At 45.3% G+C, this 21,116-nt stretch overlaps 1 protein-coding gene across 1 annotated transcript in view; it reads left to right on the top strand.

The window, feature by feature from the left end:
* HS3ST2 (heparan sulfate-glucosamine 3-sulfotransferase 2) overlaps positions 1-21,116 on the top strand; it is an 80,183-nt gene that overhangs the window by 56,242 nt on the left and 2,825 nt on the right. The gene's annotated exons all lie outside the window — the stretch shown is intronic.

The following is a 21,116-nucleotide window of genomic DNA, read 5'->3' as shown; positions in this document are numbered from 1 at the left end:
TAAAATCTTAAAAAAAAAAAAAAAAAAAAAAAGAAGCCAGAGAACATTTCTCAGCCTCACTGCATCAGGAAAGTGCTGCCTTAAACATTAGCCTAGCAGCGCACAGTTTCACACCCTTAAGGGTGAGCCAGATAAATTGGAGAGGCCAGAGGACACACACGCACACGCACACATGCATGCACAAGCACGCACACACACAACAGAACAACTGGTCCATTGGGCAAGAGTTGAAGGAATAGGAGCAGTCTTGCTCGAACAAGAGTTCTGTGATAGAAGTATGTTACGTGGAAGGCCCGCCGTGCTGTGGAAGACAGATGCGAATTTCAAGGAATCACAGGTACTGTCATCAAAAAAAGGAAGTGAGCTGTTTTAGAAAGTCACTGGAGTGGCTGAAATAACCACTTACCTGGGTTTTTGTTGTTTTGGGCTTGAGGATAAAATAGAAGATGCTAGCTGGACTTCCCTTCTGTTGAGATTAGCTGTTAATCACTCCCCTCCTCACTTCCTGGTTCTCAACTGAATTTAGTGGAAATGAAAATGTAATTTCTACTTGTGTTCTGCTCAAGCTAGATTGCAGAGTGCATCTTGAACCTAAGATCAAAATTAGGCGTTCTGCAGCTACCCGTCACTCCTTACCCCTGACGTAGGGGCCAGCCTGCAGGAGAAATTGGGGCACCCACCCAGCCGGCCACAGAGAGGAACTACACCTGCCTCACTCTCTTCTGGGTCTGGTAGAGAAAAGCCAGAGGGTTCTAGCCAGGCCTCTAGAAACCAGAACAGGTGGGTCCTGCCCCAGGTGGGACAAGGGCTCCAATTCGAGGCAAGTCAGAGACAGAGAAGGAAGGAGAAATGGGGTCAAGAAAGAAGCTGAGCCATACTTTACCCAAATGTCACCATATAACTGTTACTTCAGACATCTGACACAGAGTGCTTCTTGTGTGTCAGGGGCCCTTCTAGGAACTTCACATGATCTGATTTATCTCACTGTACTATTTTATTTAATCCTTGCAACAACCCTATGGAGTGTTACTATTATCATCTCTGTTTTATGTATAAGAAACCCAAGGAACAGAGAAGTTGAGCAATGTGCCTAAGACCCTACTAGTAAGTGGTTGAGCTGAGCTTCAAACCCAGGTCTGTCTGACTCCAAATTGGAGCTCCTGCCAAGACCGAAGAAGCGGAAGCTTCATTCACTAAGCTTTTCCAAGAGGATGCAAGTTTTGGCAGGAGTCTCCGTGGCCCCGGGCACAGGACTCCGTAACAGAAGGAGATTCACATCCAGATCTTCTCCCTGGATCCTAAGGACAGGCCCGGCAGTATCACCCTCTAGGGCAGGCTCTGGGTCCAATGGATTTGGGTCAAACCTCCGCCATCTCCAAGCTGGATGATCTCGGGTAACTCCGCCAGCCTTAGTTCTTCCATCTGTAAAACGGAGGGAAAAACCATCTGCTGTCCATTTTACCCCCTGTGAAAAGTTAGGCAGTGTCCAATCCCACCTAGACATCGGCCTTGACCATCATTCCTGTTGCTGGAGGCATCTTCAGCTCTAACCGTTGTGCTTCTGTCACTCTTACACGATGCACCGCCACCACCCGACCCCCGGCTTCTGCCCTGCCACTGAAGGTTTGGTGAGCGGTGGCTTGGCAGAAGAAAGTCTGCTCGCCTCGTTCCCTGAAGCTTCCAGTGCAGGGAGAATCCTCGAAAGGCCCTGGAGGGGGGGTTGTTGGCAGAAGGAACGAAAACCCCAGGAAGAACAGAGTGTTTGAACTTGGGGCTCTTGCCCTCACATCTCACTTCCTACGAGAGTGGCCTCAGTGTATGTCCCTGTGGATTCCCTTTGGTCCTGGATTTTTACCAGAGATGCTCCTCTACTGGGGATAGAGTGGGGGCCTTCCCCAGAGGAGCATCACCTGCCTCACCTGGTGGTGGGTCAGGAACAGATGAGGTCTTGGGAGCGGTGTGGAAGGGCTGATGCACAGGGACTGGTTATCGGACGCCAAAAGGCTGGGAGCAAGAGATTTCAGCAGACTCTCCCAGACCCAGCCGAGCTCTCTGTGAGGGTCAGGTCTTGAGAGATCAGCTGCCTTCTCGTAACTCGTGTGGGAGCCCAGGCTCCCTTCCACCCTAAGACTGAGAGCTAACTGTGCATCCTTTTCAGGGGTACAGTTAGCATGTAGATTATCTTCTAAGCAAAGGAGCTCTCAAGGCTCATTTGCTTCTCCCTCAAAAACTCTCCAGGCCACCACAGATCCCATATGATAGCTCAAGTTAGCTGCACAGTTAAACCCAAAGCAGCCTGTTTATGAATATGAGATGCCAAGTTTCCCCGCAAAACATAGCAAAGTAACAGATGCTTTAGAGCAAATAAACAAACTGAAATAGAGCTTTTCTTTGCTCTCCCTGATACTAATAGGCAGAAGACCTTTCTGGGCAAGGATAACTTGGGGAGGGGTGCTCTAAGGTAAGGGGGTGCCCACATTACTCCATTGGACATGGGGCCTGGATGATCCCCCCTTTGGAGATGCACGTTTGGCCCTGACCTTGGTGGATGGGGGTCCCTTGTATGTGGCCCAGGGCCGGCGCCAGCCTCCTGCAGGAGCGACAGAGGCCCCACTCCTGGTGAGCCCGGCTGCATCTGGAGACTCATGGCAAGGTGAACCAGATGGAGACGGGATTTCTCCCCGCGTCCCCCGGCCGCGCACCCTTGGGCAGGAAAGCTCTCGCACAGCATAAAGTAGTGGGCTTGGTGCAGGTGCATCCACACCACCTAGAAAGTGGCTTCTGTTTTCATGGATTTAAAAACAAAACAAACTCAAGAACCCAAGGAGACCTTTTCCCCCCTCTTCTGTGCTGCTTCATAACCTCACATTGTAAAGCTATCCCCATGTGACCGTTGATTCCACTTTGGGATTCTGAGCCACAGACTTCATCAGAGCCCCTAGCATTTCTGAGCATTTGTTTTGGTGCGTGCCTGGTGGTCTCCCACAGCCATCCCCCAGGGGCCACTTCAGAACTTCCAGGTTGTTTGAGGTCTTCTGCCGCACTTTACCGCCCTTCAGCAGGTGACCTTGCTCCCTCCCAGCCTCCCATCTCCCGCCCACCTGTTTCCACGTGCGTGTGCACCTCGAGCAGCCCCTGTCTGGTCATCACCCGCACACACTGCAGGCTGTGGTTCAGCAGAAGCACGCGTGGCCTCGGGAGGGCAGTCATAGTGCTGGTGAGTTCTCAGCCCCGGAGACCGCACTCCATCAATAACAGACAGAGGCTCGGTGGATAGATACTCCAGAGTTCTTGTTCTTCCACTGGGACGACTCTGGAGTGTGTTCCATACCGTCTGCCAGAGCTCCCAGCAGGATCGCACTGCAGTTGCCCACAGTGGTAGCTGGCTTGATAACACTTCTATTGTTGGCCTTTCTGTCCTTACCTCCTTTTCCTGTTCTCTGGTGTCTCCTAATATCACCTTCCAGTAAGTTGATATCACCTTATTGCATTCAGTGTCGCCTTCCTCGCACTCAAATCCTTGTCTCTGTGACACTTCCTGGGGGGAAATCAAACCTAGACATTCCCTAATGCCATCACGGGTCTTTCTCATTCAGAGCTGACCAGCTGACCCATGCTCTTACACTCCTTTCTGTCTGAGACCACCCATCATCTCATGATCTTATAAACACAGGGCTACTTTTTAAAGAAACTTCTTTGGCTTGTTTACAGCATTAGACACTACTGACCACCTTGCTCCTTCTAGAAACTCTATTATCCCTTGTCTTCCACTTCACCAGAGAGTTAGTTAAAATATAGACGGAGCCAGATTAATACTGGCTGGACTGAGATGGAAGTTGATGCATCTCTTACTTTACCAGTGTGGGGAGGCAGTCCAGGGCCAGCACGAGGCAGCTCTGTTCCACACCATCAACCAGGGACCCACACCCCTTCTGCCTTGTTGCTCCTCTATCCCTGGAGTATTGTTCTTACCCCCAAAGTCCAGTGTGGCTCAGCAGGAAGCAAGGTGCAGGCATGGGTGTAGGGGTGCGGTGGGGGTACACATCACATCTGCTTGCATCTGGTTGGTTTAGATGCAGTGGCCACACTGAGCTTCAAGGAAGGCTGTGAAGTGTAGTCCTCCCCTTGGCGGGTGCACCTAACACAAGAGGCTCTACTACTGCGGGGACAGGGGGTAATAGGCTCTAGGGGGCAAACAGCAGTCACATGTTTCTGGTTCTCCTCTCTTCTCATCCTGTTCTTCAGAGTCCTCCGCCCGGTCTCCTTCCTGTGTCAGCCCATCAAGCTCTTGTGCTTCCCATGGTTCTCTCACCGCTCATAGTCTGTTTCTGGAGGAGCTTCTCCAGCTGCACCCCCTCAGATCCAACCTTCCAGATCTCTCCTGCTCTCTTGGCTTGGGTTCCCCAGTGCCGACCGTAAATGATCTCAGCATCCCAAACTCAGTCATGCAAAACCTGAGCTGATGAGCTCCTCTGCCTGCCCCTTACCCTATTGATCCTCTCATATTCCTACCTTGGCGAGTGTCAGTTTTCCTCCCTTCACCCTTTGAGTCAAAAGCTGGAGAGTCACCGTAGACTAGACTTTCCACACACATACCTCATGCTTCCTCTCTGACCACACGGTGACTTCAAGCCTTTGTCATTCCTACTGTATTAAGAAAGCTTGCGCACATGTCTCCTTCCCTCCAACGTCTGCCCCTTCCACACTGCCATCAGGGGTTGCATTTTGGACGTCTTGAGCCATCATCATGCTCTACATATGATTTTTTTGGTCTACATGGTGGTTTTCTAAAAGTCATTAGATGTCAGCATCTAAATATTGAGCTATTCAGCATGAAACTCACGTTTCCATATCAAGCCTGCATGAGAGCAATTCCTGCAGCTGGGGAGTAGCTGCCTTATTGAGGTGGGACATAGGCTCTCCAGTTCCCCAAGAACCAACTCAGTGGGCTTCTTATATATGTCATCTGTCTGGCCCCTGTAGGCATTTTTGGGCCCCGTTCTGAAGTATGAGTCTGGTTGTGGTACAGTCGTCCTGTCACTCCCACAATGGCTACCCATCAACTACCACGTGAAGGTCAGACTCCAAAGGATGCCATGAAAGGCACTCCTGTGTTTGACCCCTACCTGAATTTTCTGTCCACTGCCTCATACTCACCTTTCATTCTTGCCACCCTGAGCTTTCTTGCCCTAGAATGCCGCATGCTTGCTAACACACTCTGCTTGCATTTGATGCTTTCCCTTCCCTTGCCCATTGGGCACATTCTTTTCTAGTTACACATCTTCTCTCTGAGAAGTCTTCTCACTCTTGTACGTTCTGGAGTAGACTCACAGGTCACCTCCTCACTTGCCCTCATTGTATGTTCAGTGCATGTTCCCCTTCAGCATTTCTGCTTGTTCTGTAGCTATTTGTCTCCTTGGCTAGATTATGAGCCCTTCATTCAGGCCAAATATTTGCTCTCAGCACCAAGGACAGCGCCTGGCACCAGCAACTGAGCTTCTCAATGACCTTTGCAGGAAGGAGTTGAAACTATAATAACCATTGCATCGTGAAAATCGAGATCAACCTATCTTACCTATCTTCCCTTACACTCTAGACACACATAGATGTGTTTACCTGAAATACAATACAAAGACAATATACAAATATGAAACCGTCACAAAATACAAGTAACAATAACACGAATAGAAAAACCTGGAGATACACATGCACACAGGCATTTCTGAAAATAGACAAAGGAGGAAGTGCAGAGAACAAAGAAAGCTTCTGACTTAAAAATCTGGGTGATAAATTTACAACCAAAATCAAACATAGTGACAATGATAACAAGTAGAAAAGGGAGGCTGAGCAGAACATTATTACATTGTTTGTATGCAGGGCACTGTGCTAATATTTTATATACATTTTATTTAATCCTCATAGAAGCCCTGTAAGAAATTGTATTTGTCAGGGTTCTCCAGAGAAACAAAACCAATAGGATATATATAGATTATATATAAGAGGAGATTTATTATAGGAATTGGCTCACGCGGTTATGGAGGCTGAGAAATTCCACAATCTGCTGTCTGCAAAATGGAGAACCAGGGAAGCTGGTGATAAATTCAGTCCGAGTCTGAAGGCCTGAGAACCAGGAGCCCCAAGGTCAGAAGGCAGGAAAAGCTGGACCTCCCAGCTCAAGAACAGAAAGCGAATTGACTCTTCCTTTGCCTTTTTATTCCAAATCAGATAATGTGGATCTCTTTACTTAGGATTTACTCTCTATTCAAGTGCTAATTTCCTCCAGAAGCACCCTCACAGACACCCCCAGAAATACTGTTTAACCAGCTAGTCGGGCCTCCCACACCCCAGGCAAACTGACACATAAAACTACGCATCTCAGAAATATACTACTTTCTCCACTTCGTATGTGTGGAAACTGAGTCTGAGAGCTGTTGTGACTTGCTCCGTGTACCTCGACCTCAAAGTAGGAGACACTGGACCGCCACCCAGGCCCAGGGTTTACTACATTGAAACATTCTACTTGGGGTCATGCTTTACACATTCAGCAGGTTTTTTGGTTTTTGGTTTTGGTTTTGTTTTTACCACAACTAAGGAGGTGGGGTTAAGAACTGGGATTTGAGAATTGCCTATAACCTTTTCCTGGGAAATAATGGACTTTAAAAAAATTAATATTTAATTCCTGTGTAGTTAACATACAGTGTTATGTTAGTTTCAGGTGTACCATATAGTGATTCAACACTTCCATACATCATCCCGTGCTCAACTCAGCAAAAGCCTTCCTTAATCCCCTCATCTGTTTCACCCATCCCCCTACCCTCCTCCCCTCTGGTCACCATCAGTTTGTTCTCTGTAGTTAAGAGTCTGTTTCTTGGGTGTTGAAAAATCTGTTTCTTGGTTTGTGTCTCTTTTTCCTTTGCTCATTTGTTTTGTTTCTCAAATTCCACGTATGAGTAAAATCATGTGGTATTTGTCTCTGACTGATTTCACTTAGCGCTATACTCTCTAGCTCCATCCATGTTTCTGCAAATGGCAAGATTTTATTCTTTTTATGGCTAATATTCTATTATATATATGTAGCACATCCTCTTTATCCATTCATCTATTGATTGACACTTGGGCTGCTTCCATAATATGGCTATTGTAAATAATGCTGCTATAAACATAGGGGTGCATGTGTCCCTTTGAGTTAGTGTTTTTGTATTTTTGGGGGGTAGATACCCAGGAGTGCAATTGCTGGATAAGAGGGTAGTTCTATTTTTAACATTTTTTTTTAGGATTTTATTTATTTATTTGACAGAGACACAGCGAGAGAGGGAACACAAGCAGGGGGAGTGGGAGAGGGAGAAGCAGGCTTCCCGCGGAGTAGGGAGCCCGATGCGGGGCTCGATCCCAGGACCCTGGGATCATGCCCTGAGCTGAAGGCAGCTGCTTAACTGACTGAGCCACCCAGGCGCCCCTATTTTTAACTTTTTGAGGCACCTCCATACCATCTTCCATAGTGGCTGCACCAGTTTGCATTCCCACCAGCAGTGCAGGAGAGTTTTTTCTCCGCATCCTTGCCAACGCGTCCTGTTTCTTGAATTTTTGATTCTAGTCATTCTGACAGGTGTGAGGTGTGGTATCTCATTGTAGTTTTGATTTGCATTTCCCTGATGATAAGGGATGATGAGCATCTTTTCATGGGTCTGTTGGCCATCTGTATGTCTTCTTTGGAGAAATGTCTGTTCATGTCTTCTGCCCATTTTTATTTTATTTTTTAAGATTTTATTTATTTATTTGATAGAGAGATAGAGGGAGCCAGAGAGCACAAGCAGAGGGGAGGGGCAGAGGGAGAAGCAGGCTTCCCGCTGAGCAGGGAGCCCAATGCATTGTTTTTTGGGTGTTGAGTTGTGTCATTTCTTTTTTTCTTTTTTTTAATATGGGTGGGCGGGGCAGAGGGAGAGAGAATCTTAAGTAGGCTCCATGCCCAGTGTGGAGCCCTACGTGGGGCTCCATCTCACAACCCTGAGATCATGACCTGAGCTGAAATCAAGAGTCAGACACTTAATGGACTGAGCCACCCAGGGGCCTCTATCATATCTTTATGTATTTTGGACACTAACCTTTTATCAGATATGTCATTTGCAAATATCTTCTCCCATTCAGTAGGTCGCTTTTTAGTTTTATTGATTGTTTCCTTTGCTGTACAGAAGCTTTTTATTTTGATGAAGTCCTAAGAGTTTATTTTTGCTTTTATTTCCCTTGCCTCAGGAGACATACCTAGAGAAATGTTGCTAGAGCCAATGTCAGAGAAACTACTGCTGTGCTCTCTTCTAGGATTTTCATGGTTTCACCTCTCACATTGAGGCCTTTTATCCGTTCTGAGTTTATCTTTGTGTGTACAGTGTAAGAAAGTGGTCAGTTTCATTCTTCTGCGTGTCCCTGTCCAGTTTTCCCCACACCATTTGTTGAAGAGACTTTTTCCCATTGCATATTCTCTCCTGCTTCATTGAAGATTAATTGACCATATATTTGTGGGTTTATTTCTGGGTTTTCTGTTCTATTCTGTTGATCTGTGTGTCTGTTTTTGTGCCATTACCATACTGTTTTTGGAGTCTGGAATTGCGATGCCTCCAGCTTTGTTTTGCTTTTTCAAGAGGACTTTGGGTATTCGGAGTCTTTTGTGGTTCCATACAAATTTTAGGATTGTTTGTTCTAGTTCTGTGAAAAATGCTGGTGGTATTTTGATAGGGATTGCATTAATTGTATAGGTTGTTTTGGGTAGTATAGGCATTTTAACAATATTTGTTCTTTCAAGAAAAAAAAAAATAATGTTCTTCCAATCCATGAGCATGGAATGTCTTTCCATTTGTTTGCGTCCTCTTCAATTTCTTTCATCAGTGTTTTATAGTTTTCAGAGTACAGGTTTTTCACCTCTTTGGTTAGGTGTATTCATAGGCATATTATTATTTTTAGTGCAATTGTAAATGGGATTGTTAATTTCTCTTTCTCCTGCTTCAGTGTTGGTGTACAGAAATGCAACAGATTTCTGTAGATTGATTTTGTAGCTTGTGATTTTACTGAATTTGTTTATCAGTTCTAACAGTTTTTTGGTGGAATCTTTTGGGTTTTCTCTATATAGTATCATGTAATCTGCAAATAGTCAAAGTTTTACTTCTCCCTTACCAATTTGGATGCCTTTTATTACTTTTTGTTGTCGGATTGCTATGGCTAGGACTTCCAGAATTAGGTTGAATAGACCTGGGGAGAGTGGACATCCTTGTCTTGTTCCTAACCTTAGGGGAAAGGCTCTCAGTTGGAAAATAATGGACTTTTGGCAAAATGTTTCTTTAAAAATAAAACAGACCAAAGAACTGCCTTTGGAGCAATGACTATTTTTAGGTTTGATTTGAAGGTATAGCAGTTACATAGTGGCTTCTTCCATTTCAAGATCTTGGTATTATAAGGAAAAACCCATGTCTCCCTCGAGACATCTTGTACAATCAGAAAGGGAAACAAAAAACTTCTGACATCTCTCCTTTGACCTCCTTACTAATCAGAAAATTACTTTTCTAATAAGTGTGTAGAGTAAATAATCACATTTATATGACAGCCATCCCTTGAATAATGTTGATATATGAGAGATCCCATTAGATAATCACAATAATAACCAGAATTTGGGGTTTTCTAAAGGGATTTTCTTCTTTTTTTTTTTTTTAAGATTTTATTTTATTAATTGACAGAGACAGCGAGAGAGGGAACACAAGTAGGGGGAGTGGGAGAGGGAGAAGCAGGCTTCCTGCCAAGCAGGGAGCCCGATGCGGGGCTCGATCCCAGGACCCTGGGATCATGACCTGAGCCGAAGGCAGTCGCTTAACCAACTGAGCCACCCAGGTGCCCCAGGGATTTTCTTCTTAAAGGAGCATCGCTGTATTTTTTATCCCTTTAAACCATTGAACTGTTTGTATTTTTTTGTTGTTGTTTAAGCATAGTGGACACACAGTATTACATTAGTTTCAGGAAATGGCTTTGATTATAATGGAATCATACCTTTAAACAGTTTTCCTCACTTTTTGTCTTGGAGATACTTAATAAGCAAATCTCATTTATAAGCTTAACACAGAGGACAATATGGTTGTTCTTTGCAACTATTTTTCCTGGTCATTTACAGGGTTCCCTAAAGAGAGTGCAGCTACGTACATCCTACATCTTTCTACACAAACATGTATGTACATCATACATCTTTCTCTCCATTGCACTCATGAGGACATTATCCTCCCTTTGGATCTTCTTTGGAAAAGCACATAGGTCTGTTTTGTTAACGTTTTTTTGAGGCCTTGCCGAGCACCACTGATATAATGTACACATTTAATTCTTAGCCATCTTTACCCTTAACTATTAGAATAATCCTATGAGGTAAGCACCACAATTGGCCCCATTTCACAGATGAGAAGAATGAGACTTACCAGAGGGTCAAGTAACTTACCAGTGACTTCTCAGTTAAGGGGTGATCAATTAGAAGTCATATCAGACAGACTCCAGAGCCTGTGGGGTTTAACTGCTAAGTTAGTGTGCCTTCCTAATTTTCAAGAGCTATCACACTGACCTCCAGCATGAGAAATTCCTTCCAGTAGGTTAAGTAAAAGTTGGATTTTGTTTTCTGTTCAACTCCCCAGGCATTCAGCATCTTGCTGGAGGTGCTAGTGGGTAGAAGAAATCGCTTGTGTTTAACAGAAAAGGGCCAGGGTTTGCTGACATGTTTAGTTAATCCACAAGGAGATTGCTGATGAGGATTCTGGTTAATTAGTTGTGGAATTTTAAAAAACGAGCAGATGTGCCATGGTAAAATGCATTTTACTTCCCGAACCCTGGGGGAAAGCACTGGGTATCTTCTGTGGCTGTGTGTACTTACATATCTTGATTGAACATTCAACAGCATGTTTTGCAAGACTCAGGTATCCTGGCTTTGTTCCAACATGGATAATTAGGTTCTGCTCCAGCTCTCCTTCCAGTCTCAGGCAGGTACAAGATTAATCATAATAACAACAACTAACAAGCGCCTACTATGCACCAGCCAACACATTGGGAAATTTCCATACATCATCAGTCCTTCCCATGATCCTGCAGACTAACTTCTATTTTCTCCCCCTTTAATGGGGAAACAGAGAGGTTAGTGACTTGCCCGAGGCTGCACATGAGTGAGTGGCAAAATAGAGATTCAAACTTAGACAAGGCTGGCCCCAAAGCCTGTATTTTTCCTCTTTTGCATTCTTCATTTGAAAAAAACAATGCATTCAAGGGGTGCCTGGGTTAAGCGGCTCAGTCGGTTAAGCGGCTGACTCAATTTCGTCTCAGGTCATGATTTCAGGGTCATGGGATGGAGCCCCACATCGGGCTCTGCACTAGGCGTGGAGCCTACTGAGGATGCTCTCTCTCCCTCTCCCTCTGCCCCTCCTGCTTGCACATGCGCACTCTCTCTCTTTAAAGAAAAGAAAAAAAATGCATTTGACAAAAAAAAGTCAAAGGATACAAAAAGGATATGTCATGGAAAATGAGTTTCCTCCCAACTCTTAGCCCTCTGGTTTTCCTTCCTGGAGGCCCACCCTGATATTCTTCTGTATCATCCAGTATATTCTATGCATCTACACCTTATTTTCTTTTTGAAGTTGCTATTATAAGTTATTTGGCTAAAATGGACTATTTCTCTATACTGAATTTTCCTATTTAAAATTCGTAAATTTTAAATGCTTTGGGAGCAAAGTGTGGAAGGGTTTTGTACGAATATCAAGCAAAGAACAGGCTATTCTACACATCTTTCAGGAAAAGTCATCACGAACAGCAGGTCATCTATTTTTACATATGGTTAGGAGAGGTAGAGGATATCAGAATATCATGGGGTGACTATGTCCTTCTTTTTAATATCCAAGTATACACACTTGCACACACAGACCAGCTATCATGTGTATGTAGTGTTTTCTGACTTCTTTTTTTCCCCATTTCTTATTTTCTGAAACATTATTTATAATCACAGCATAACATTACCTAAATGCATGTACATTTAGGTTGTTTCTAGTATTACTTTTTTACCACTTTAAGCGGATGTTGCGCATCCTTAAAATACATATCTACCTGCAAATATCTTCACATTTCAACATGATAAATTCTAATGAGTGCCTTCCATAAAATGTAAACTTATTTGCAAAACCTAGCAGGTTTCTGTGCACCGTGGATAACACTAAATAATTCTCAATTTTGTGATAGGTCAAAATGTTGTCTTTGGATTTAATTTGTGTTTCTTTGATACCTGATGAATTTTAATATCTTTCCAATTTTATATTTTATATCTTCTTTCAGGAATTGTGTCTTTTCCTAAGTTTTCTGGTGGGCTATTTCCTTACTGATTTGTTGCAGATATTAAATATTTATCTATTATGTAGAGCAGAGTTTGTTCCTTTGCATTTTATTTCCCCTTATGGTGATTTTTTTTTTTTTTTGTCTCTCAAAACTTTAAAATTTTTATGTGGTTATATGAAAGCCTTTTGCTTTGCTTTCTTCCTTTGGTATTATGAGTATAAAGCCTTCACAGTTCTCAAGAATATATACGTATTTATTGATATTTTAATCGCTTACTCCACTGTTTTCTTTTTCACTTTGAATTACTTCATTCATTTTGAATTCACAGTGGTGTAGGTGTGAATGAGGAAATTTGATTCCATTTTTTTTCCCAGACGATTTGCTAATTGCCCCCAACAAAGTCCCAATGGGCCAATTTACCAGCTGACTTAAAATGCCACCTTTACCGTGTGCTTTTTATGTAGTTGTGCTTATTTCTGATTTCGGATTCTGCCCATCCATTTGCCTCTTCCCAAGACAGAACCACACTGTTTTAATTACTACAGCTTCATAATATATATTGTGTGACATTGTAGTTTCCTGCCCATGATTCTTCCTTCCAGCATGATGCATTAGCTCTTACCTTTAATTTATTCATCCAAAAGAAACTTTGTAATTGTCATGTCAAATTCAATTTTTTAAATCCTCTTGGGATTTAGATTGCTATTATGTTTGATTTATAGATTAATTTGAAAAGAATGAATGTCTTTCTAATGTTATGACTTCCCATCTCTCCATTTATTAGTTTTAATTGAACTGTCTATAAATTATAGAACAATATTAAATATTAATTGTGTTAGCAGGCATCTTTGTCTTGCCTAACTTTAATGAGACTCGGAGCCTGTGGGTTACCAGCACGGAGTCACTAGAATCAAAATGCTTGGGTTTATAGCTTGGCTTTACCAATCAGTACCTTGGGTCTTCGGGCGGGTTACTTCTCTGTGCCAAATTTCTTTACATGAATAATCAGGCTAATACAAATACCTACCTGGTGATACTGTGATGAGGTTTAAATGAGACAATACATGTGAAAGTACTTCGAGCCGTACCTGCCCCGTGGCTCTCACTAAATGTTAGCTGTTGGTATTATTTCCTTCAATATGCCTGTGGCTGTGGGTTGGAGGTGGATGTTCTTTTTTCATGTTAAAGAGGCAGCCTTCCTGGTTTCTTAAGATTTTTTTTTTTCCTTGATTAGTAATGGATGTTGAATTTACTAAGTGCCTTTCCAGGATCTGTTGAGATGATCATTTTTTTCTTCTGACCTATTTCTGCGCTGAATTATGATTTTGTATTAGATGTAATGATAATGGATCTCAGTGGGACGCGACAGCTTTTCTTTTAATAAATTATGCTTTGGTAGATACTACTCGAAATCTTGGCTGGTCAGGGAGCTTCTGCTTGTCAGCCTAGGGTAGGTGGGCCTGCCTGTCGGCATTCTGGCAGGCGTCTCGGCCCAGTCCACTGTGCGGGTGTCCGGGGGCTGCCTGGCTCAGCAGCTCCAAAGCATAATCTCCCCTCCTCTGCCCTGCCAGGAGCAGGGCAGTGGCCTGGGTTGGGCCGAGGGTTGGGGGCAAGCTCTGCAATGGAGCTGCTGCTTGTAGAGATCTATAGGACCCTGACTGTTGACTGTACATTCGCCTGTGCTGCTCATCCCACCAGGCTCCCTGGTGGCTCCGGTTCCAGAATCCACTTTCTTTTCATTAGTGACCCCCCTCCCCTCCCTGAGCCGCTTATGGCTCTCTCTTCCAATACCCTCACACGTCGGCCTCCCTTCTTCCAAAAATACGTCTCTCTTCATTGTCTGCCACCAGCTCCTTACCTTTTCTTTTACTATGTAGACTTTATATTTTTTATCTATTCATTATCAATTTAGTGGTGACCCGAGAGGGAGTGGAGATGAACACTGTGTTTGATCCACCATGTTAGATGGAAGTTCTACTGGGACTTGGGCCCTTTAATTGATATTAAATGATCCACTTTGTCTCATTTAATGTCTTTGCCTTGGATTCTACTTTTTCTGGTATTAATATCATGACTCCAGCTCTCTTTTAGACTGGCATTTTCCTGATGTGTCTGAACCTCTCCATTTTCATATGAAATGTTTCTGTCCTTGTGTCCTGGGGTGGTCTTGTAAACACAAAAATGACTAGGTTTTATTTTAGAATGAGAAATCTTTATTGTTGTCATTTTTAAAAATTACGGTGTTTAGCCTATTTTCAGTAATTTTTAATATTACCACAATCATTCCTACTCGTACACTTCTGTCATCTTGCTCTACAATTTTGGCTATTTTTTCCCCTGGCTTTCCTTTCCCGTCTCCTTTGTTATATGAGCTGCATTTTCTTTGCTTCTTTATTTTCCAGTGTTTGGGAAGATACATGTCCTGTTTTGAATTGTTCATTACACTCTGCTCCAATAGAGAAAATGAGTGGGCAGTGCCCTTTGGGAAAGAGTCTCATACTTTCACACACTCTGCCACCCTCCCCTTCTTCCTCTGTCACCAACTTCTTTACTAATTTAATCTGGGATATTGGGTTTGATTTGTCAAATCACTAACTTTTAACTATTGTTGATTAATTTTTTCAATTTCTTAAAGGAAAATCATGATATTAGAAGCAGAATTTGTTGGTTATCTGGACTTCCTACTTGTTTGATCCCAGTCATTGCCCTTTTATGCACAACTTCCCCATTCTCTAATTCTTTGTCACCATCACATAGGTCATTGCTTTGATTTTCAAGGAACTTTTTGGAGAAAGAGGTGGAATGCTTTTAAAGCTATTGCACATCTTGTGATGCTTTTCTTTTGCCTTCACAAGCAAATTGGCTAAGTACTGAAAGTCACAATTTTTTTTTTCTGCAAAGCTCTATAGATGATAATCCGTGGTTTTCTAGCATTTCATGCTGTTGCAAAGTCCTTGTCTGGCTTGAATTTGTAGAAAACCCGTTTTGTTTGCTTTAGCCATTTTGGGTACCTATAATACTTAAAAGAACTTTTGCAGTTTTTGTATAATTTAAAATGTTTGTCCTGATGTGTGTTTGTGTAGATAGATGATGGGTGGGTGGGTGGATGGAAAGATGGATGGGTGGATGGATGGGTGGATGGATGATTGATGGGTGGGGTGGATGGATGGATGGATGATGGGTGGGTGGGTGGATGAATGGATGGGGAGATGGAGAGATGGATGGATGGGTAGGTGGATGGATGATGGATGGATGGATGGATGGATGGATGGGTGGATGCATGGATAGATAGATTCCTGGATGTGGGTTTTATTTTGTTAGGACAAAGCTGGCCTTTGATCTGCCCCCATAGCCATCTTTTATCTCATAAATATCTCTTTAATGAAATCTTGGCCTATCACTCTCCAATTTGTTCCAGATTTCCTCTTCAGTAACACTGCAGACTGTGCATTGCCTGTGACAATTCTGTCTTCCACATCGCCTCCTCCCTCATCAGTTCAGTCTTGTAGACCCTTCCTTGAGAAGCCCAAGATCAGACTCAAGTATGTTCTGATTTTAATTTTCTGTGTCACTAATTCTGCTCTTTCTTGCTACCGGTGCCATTTGCTGATACATTTTTAGCTTCTCTGCAGTACCATCTTACCTCATCCATACCCAGTTTTTTCTTATCCTGTTGTCTTTTCCTGTCTTCCTTCGTCTTTTCACACAAGCCTATACCTACCTCTTGACCTTCTGCTCAAATGTCCCCTCCAGGGTTTCTCTGGCCACTCAATTCCCTTGTTATGCTTGCTCTCCTTTTCCTTCACGCCACATTGTAATTCTGCATTTATTTGTCATCTCTGCCACCAGATTAGAGGCTTCATGCTACATCTGTTTTATTTAGAGCCATGCCTCAGTGCCTAGTGCAATGGCTAGCAAACAGTAGGCACTTAATAATTGTTTGTCGAATGAGTATAGGTCCACATCACTCTGGCTTGGATTCCCTTCGGCCCTGCCAGCATTGCTTTGAGCCAGAGGTTCCCAGACTTCAGTCATCGAAGGATCTCCTTTCTTCCGTATTCATGTGCTATTTGTACTATTATTTACTGAACGTTCGTCTTTAGATCAGTTCACATTTTCTGCGTTCGCCGCGTAGTTAAGCCTCACCCTCAGCAATGAAATCTGTGGAATGAAGGTGATTCCTAGTTCCAGTTTTCTAAAATACATTAAAATGAACACATAACTGTAACACATGTAAGCTCTGTCCATGAATTGCTTGCACGTGACGGATGAGCAGTGACTGCACCTGGGGAAGCCCTCTCTATAGAAGAGCTTGGCCTGCTGGGTTTCCTCAAGGAGCTCAGGTACTCTTGATCTGGGTGCTGATTCCCTCCCGTGTTCTCCATTTGAGCCGGCGTGAGTCATTGGTTTTTGGCTGCCTGTAACAGGATGGCACAGGGACGAGGACCAGAGATACCACAGTCAGCAGGGACGACCCCATCCTTTCCTGATGGGGTTTGCAGACCGACTGGGGAGAAAGGCATTAGATACACAACCAGATAAGCAAGATGATGACAGATCCTGCTTAGAGCTTTGCAGGAAATAAACCACGGGGTGTAGAGAGTGATATCCGAGAGTGGTGACAGGTAAACAGAGACCGAAGGAGAAAAGGACTGAGCCCTGGGGAGACCAGGGAAAGTGTCCCAGGCAGGAAGAAGAGCAGAGGCCTGGAGACAGGGAAAGGTAGGACTGGACAAGACAAGAGCGTCTGCTAGCTCATTGTGCTGGGGCATCCTGAATGTTTTTCAGATCTGAAATGCAGAGCTGGACTGTCTACACCATAGCCTGGACAAGAATCCAGGTCTGTACAGTTTGGGCAGGCCTTGGACCATGCACAAGTATTACTGACTCAATCATACATGTGGCGTTGGGCACAGCAGAGGCCTGGATGATATGTGAGCAGCAGACTGACTTCCCAGCAACCCTGTCCACAGTTTTCCTTACTCCCTGCATGATCAGAAAGCCAGCCCCCGCTAACCCTTTGCAACCATGGAGCTTAATGTATTCTGGAACACTTGTGTGTGTGGGAGGCAAGATGGAAAGGACTCCTGTCTGGGGCTAATTTCTCCCTGCATGGGAGGGGAGCATTGCAGAGGGGCAGGCCTCAGGGCCGGGGGCTGGGGGCTGGGGGCTGGCGGGGGAGGGGGGCGGGTTTCATTCCAACAGCTGCAGTTGGATCACCTCCCACGAGGGGGCACTGTGATGCTGCAGGAAGTGGGGCAGGCTTGCAGCTCCGCCCTGCAAAACTTAGTAGCCGCAGGGACTCTGGAGTGTGCGATTGTAAAGCTTGGTGTTAAAAAATAACGTAAACTCACGGATTCACCCGATTATCAGCTGGAGAGTTTGCAGATGCCTGGGGAGCATTCAGAACTGGGAGGGCCTGACAGGTCCTTAGAATGGACCCAGGCACAGGTGGAGGGTGGAACCTCCATGGCCGCTACAGACAGGGAACACTGGAAGGTGGAGATGGAGACACTGGCTTCAGAGGCCACTGGGCTGACACCTGCAGCCTCGGCCTGGGGTTGGTCATGGTGGAAAACCCTATGTGTTTGGCAGCAGGATCGTGAGGACATTCCATCCGAACGGCTTCTCTCTAGAGTATGATGTGAGCTCGGCAGCAGACGGGCAGGCGAGGGCAGGCTCCGATCACTGGCAGAGGGTAGAGAAGGTCTGAACTCGTTGTCGCGCAGAGTGGGAGAGTGGGAGAGTGGCTCGGCCAGAGGAACGCGGCGGAAGTGCCCACTGGGCCAAGGTCCCCTTGTGTTGGGGCAGTCGGACATTTGTAGAGGAGCCAATCTGCCGGCTTCACCTGCTTTTCAGGGGTGCTCTGGCCTCCCCCCCCTTCCTCTCTCTACTTTCACAGAGATTGTCTTTGAGAGACTGTGAGGGGGTGAAGATCCCCTAAGCCACCACTTGGTACCATCACTGGTAGCCTTGGTCCCCCTTGGTGGCCCCCAGGTGCTGGTGCCCCTGGGGAGGGTCACATGAGAGCGAGCTGGCTCGGAACGGACACTAGAAGCTGGTGCCTCACTCGAGGAGCAAAGTGCCGAGCTGCTCCCTGCAGCTCTGACCATGGACGAGGAAGCCGTGCCCGCTCCCGAGCTGGCTGGGCCCAACATCAGAGGAGACTGGGTGGGAGGTTACCAGCTGGATTTGCTTATGGACTAGATGTGGGAGCTGCTGGGGCAACTGGTGGATAGTGGGATCATTAACTGAGGCACGAGGAGGGAAATGGGAAGTGGAGGGAAAATCTCTTAAATATATATGGAGAAGACCAAAAGATGTTCCCAAAGCCAGGACAAAACACATTTCTCACGAAGTAGGGAGTGGGTGCCTCTGATACCACGGGGAAGTGTGACAAGACCAGGACAGAGCTGGGATTGCTGTTTGGGAGTGTCCTCAGGAAGCGCCGCTGCACAGGGTGACGGGGTGGGTGGCAGATGGGACATGTCAGGGATGCATGTGAGAAGGGCAGGTGGAGCCACTGAGCTTTATTTCAAGAACTTGGGGGAGAAAAGGAGATAATAGGACTGTGGCAGGAGAGGGTGAAGGGACCGGTGATTAGCTTTTTAAAAATCAAAAAGACTTGAACTCTACAGCATGGTGACTACAGTTAATCATATGGTATATTTGAAAGTTGCTAAGAGACTAGATCTTAGAAGTTCTCATCAGGAGAAAAAAATGTCACTGTAGTGATGGTTGCTACTTAGACTTATTGTGGTGATCGTTTGGCGGTATATACATATAGCGGATCACATTGCACACTTGAAACTAATGTTATATGTCAGTTACATCTCAATAAAAACTAAATAAAAAGAAGAAAGAGCTAATTCCACTGAATGCAGTGAACGTTTGCTGGGTACGTGCCTTGTGCGCCTATCACCAGGACTCCTGTAAGACCTTGCTACTCCAACGGTGGTCCATGTACCAGCAGGTCAGCCTCGCTGCAGAGCTGGTCAGAAATGCAGAGTCTCAGGCCCCCTCCCTAGACTTACCCAGTCAGAATCTGCATCCCAGCAAGCCACCCCCTGCCCAGAGAGGTTCAGATGCACATTAAAGTGTGAAAAGCACCGATTTAAGCGGCCCACCCCCAGGGAAAAGGGAGGGTAGGCTTCAGTGTGGGGAAGGAGCTAAGCCCAGACTGAGAAAGAAGGAATCCGGAGTTACCCCCAAAGAGCGCCCCGAGAGTGTCCCCATGGTCAGGCCATGCTAGCCACAGATAGTGCCTGAGAGACTGAGGTCCAGCTGCCTGGAAACTCACTGAGCTGTCTGTGGAGCAGCAGAAACTATTCATCCAACACCCACGGTCACCCTCCCTCTCTTCTGAGCCAAGCGTCTTGAGAGGGGGGCTGAACATTCTGGGCCTCCCAGTGCCTGCTTCCCACCCACACCTCGGCTCCTCCAAACACGCTTCCTCCCCCTCACTCCACGGAACTGGAGTCATCTTCTTCCAAAACAGTTCTCAATGGAGACATTTTAACATCCCTTTTTTTATTAGCTAGTGTTTTTTTTTTTTTAAACTACAAAGAACATAGTTATGGCAAAGAAAAATACACTGAGCGCAGAAAGGGAAAGGTAGAAATCAAGTCTCACTCTGTCCTTCTGGGACCTCTAGAGTTCCCTGCATTCAGCCAGTGGACAGGAGTGACAGTGAGGAGGACGCCCATACTTTGTGAGCAGCTTGGCTGGAGGTTGACACCACGCCTCTAACCAACCCCCCATCCGGGGCAGGCACCAGGCACAGCGCCCCATGCGCACACAGCTGGCTGGGCAGCTGCCATTGACAAACAGGAGCAGGCGTCTGGTCGGGCCTCCCCATCTCTGCCCCAGATGCTGCTGCAGACGCCCATGCACCCAGGCCTGCACCCGCCTGGACAGATAAACTCCCAGAAGTGGCATTGCTGGATTTAAGGGTGCGTTTTCCATTTGGGGAGGTGATCTCTTATTGCCGTCCTGCGCCCACGGACACCCCTGCCCGCGTCGGAGAGTGCTGAGTTCAGCACACTGTGGCCAGCAGTAACTGTCAGCATTTTTGGAAAATATATTTTCCCGGTGTTAAAGGTGGATATTATCTCATCATGGTTTTAATCTGCATTTCTTTAACTTTGCGAGAGATGGAGTATCTTTTTCATGTATTTATTTTATTTTTTTAAGGATTTTTATTTATTTACTCATTTGACAGAGAGAGAGACACACACAGCGAGAGAGGGAACACAAGCAGGGGGAGTGGGAGAGGGAGAAGCAGGCCTCCCACCGAGCAGGGAGCCCGACACGGGGCTCGATCCCAGGACCCCGGGATCATGACCTGAGCCAAAGGCAGACACTTAATGATTGAGCCACCTAGGCGCCCCTTCACGTATTTATTTTAATCAAGCTCTTTTACTATTCACTCTTCACATGGCCTGTGTGCCTTCCTTCTACCAGCTGGTTCTCTCTTTCTTACTAATTTGCAAAAACTCTGAAACAAGTCACCCCTTCGTTTCTCAGGCTCACATGCCACAAATATGTTTCCAAGGGGTCATTTTCCCTCTATTCAATTTATGGTTCTTTTTTTCTCCATCTCGGAGACTTCCATTTTTCACAGAGTCTAACTTTTCAGTTTCTTCCTTCATGATTTTTGTCTCATGCTTAGAAAGGCTGTCCTCGTGCCAAGATTAATTTTACATTCTCACGTTTTCTTCTAGTGCTAGAGTCACACTTGAATCCCGATTCTGTGACTTGCGGTGGCTTTAGCGATGACGTGC

Source organism: Leptonychotes weddellii, chromosome 5 (assembly GCF_054177405.1).
Source record: "Leptonychotes weddellii isolate Sample4059 chromosome 5, ASM5417740v2, whole genome shotgun sequence".
In the NCBI taxonomy this organism is placed as follows: Eukaryota; Metazoa; Chordata; class Mammalia; order Carnivora; family Phocidae; genus Leptonychotes; species Leptonychotes weddellii.
This window is presented reverse-complemented; position numbering and strand designations above follow the sequence as displayed.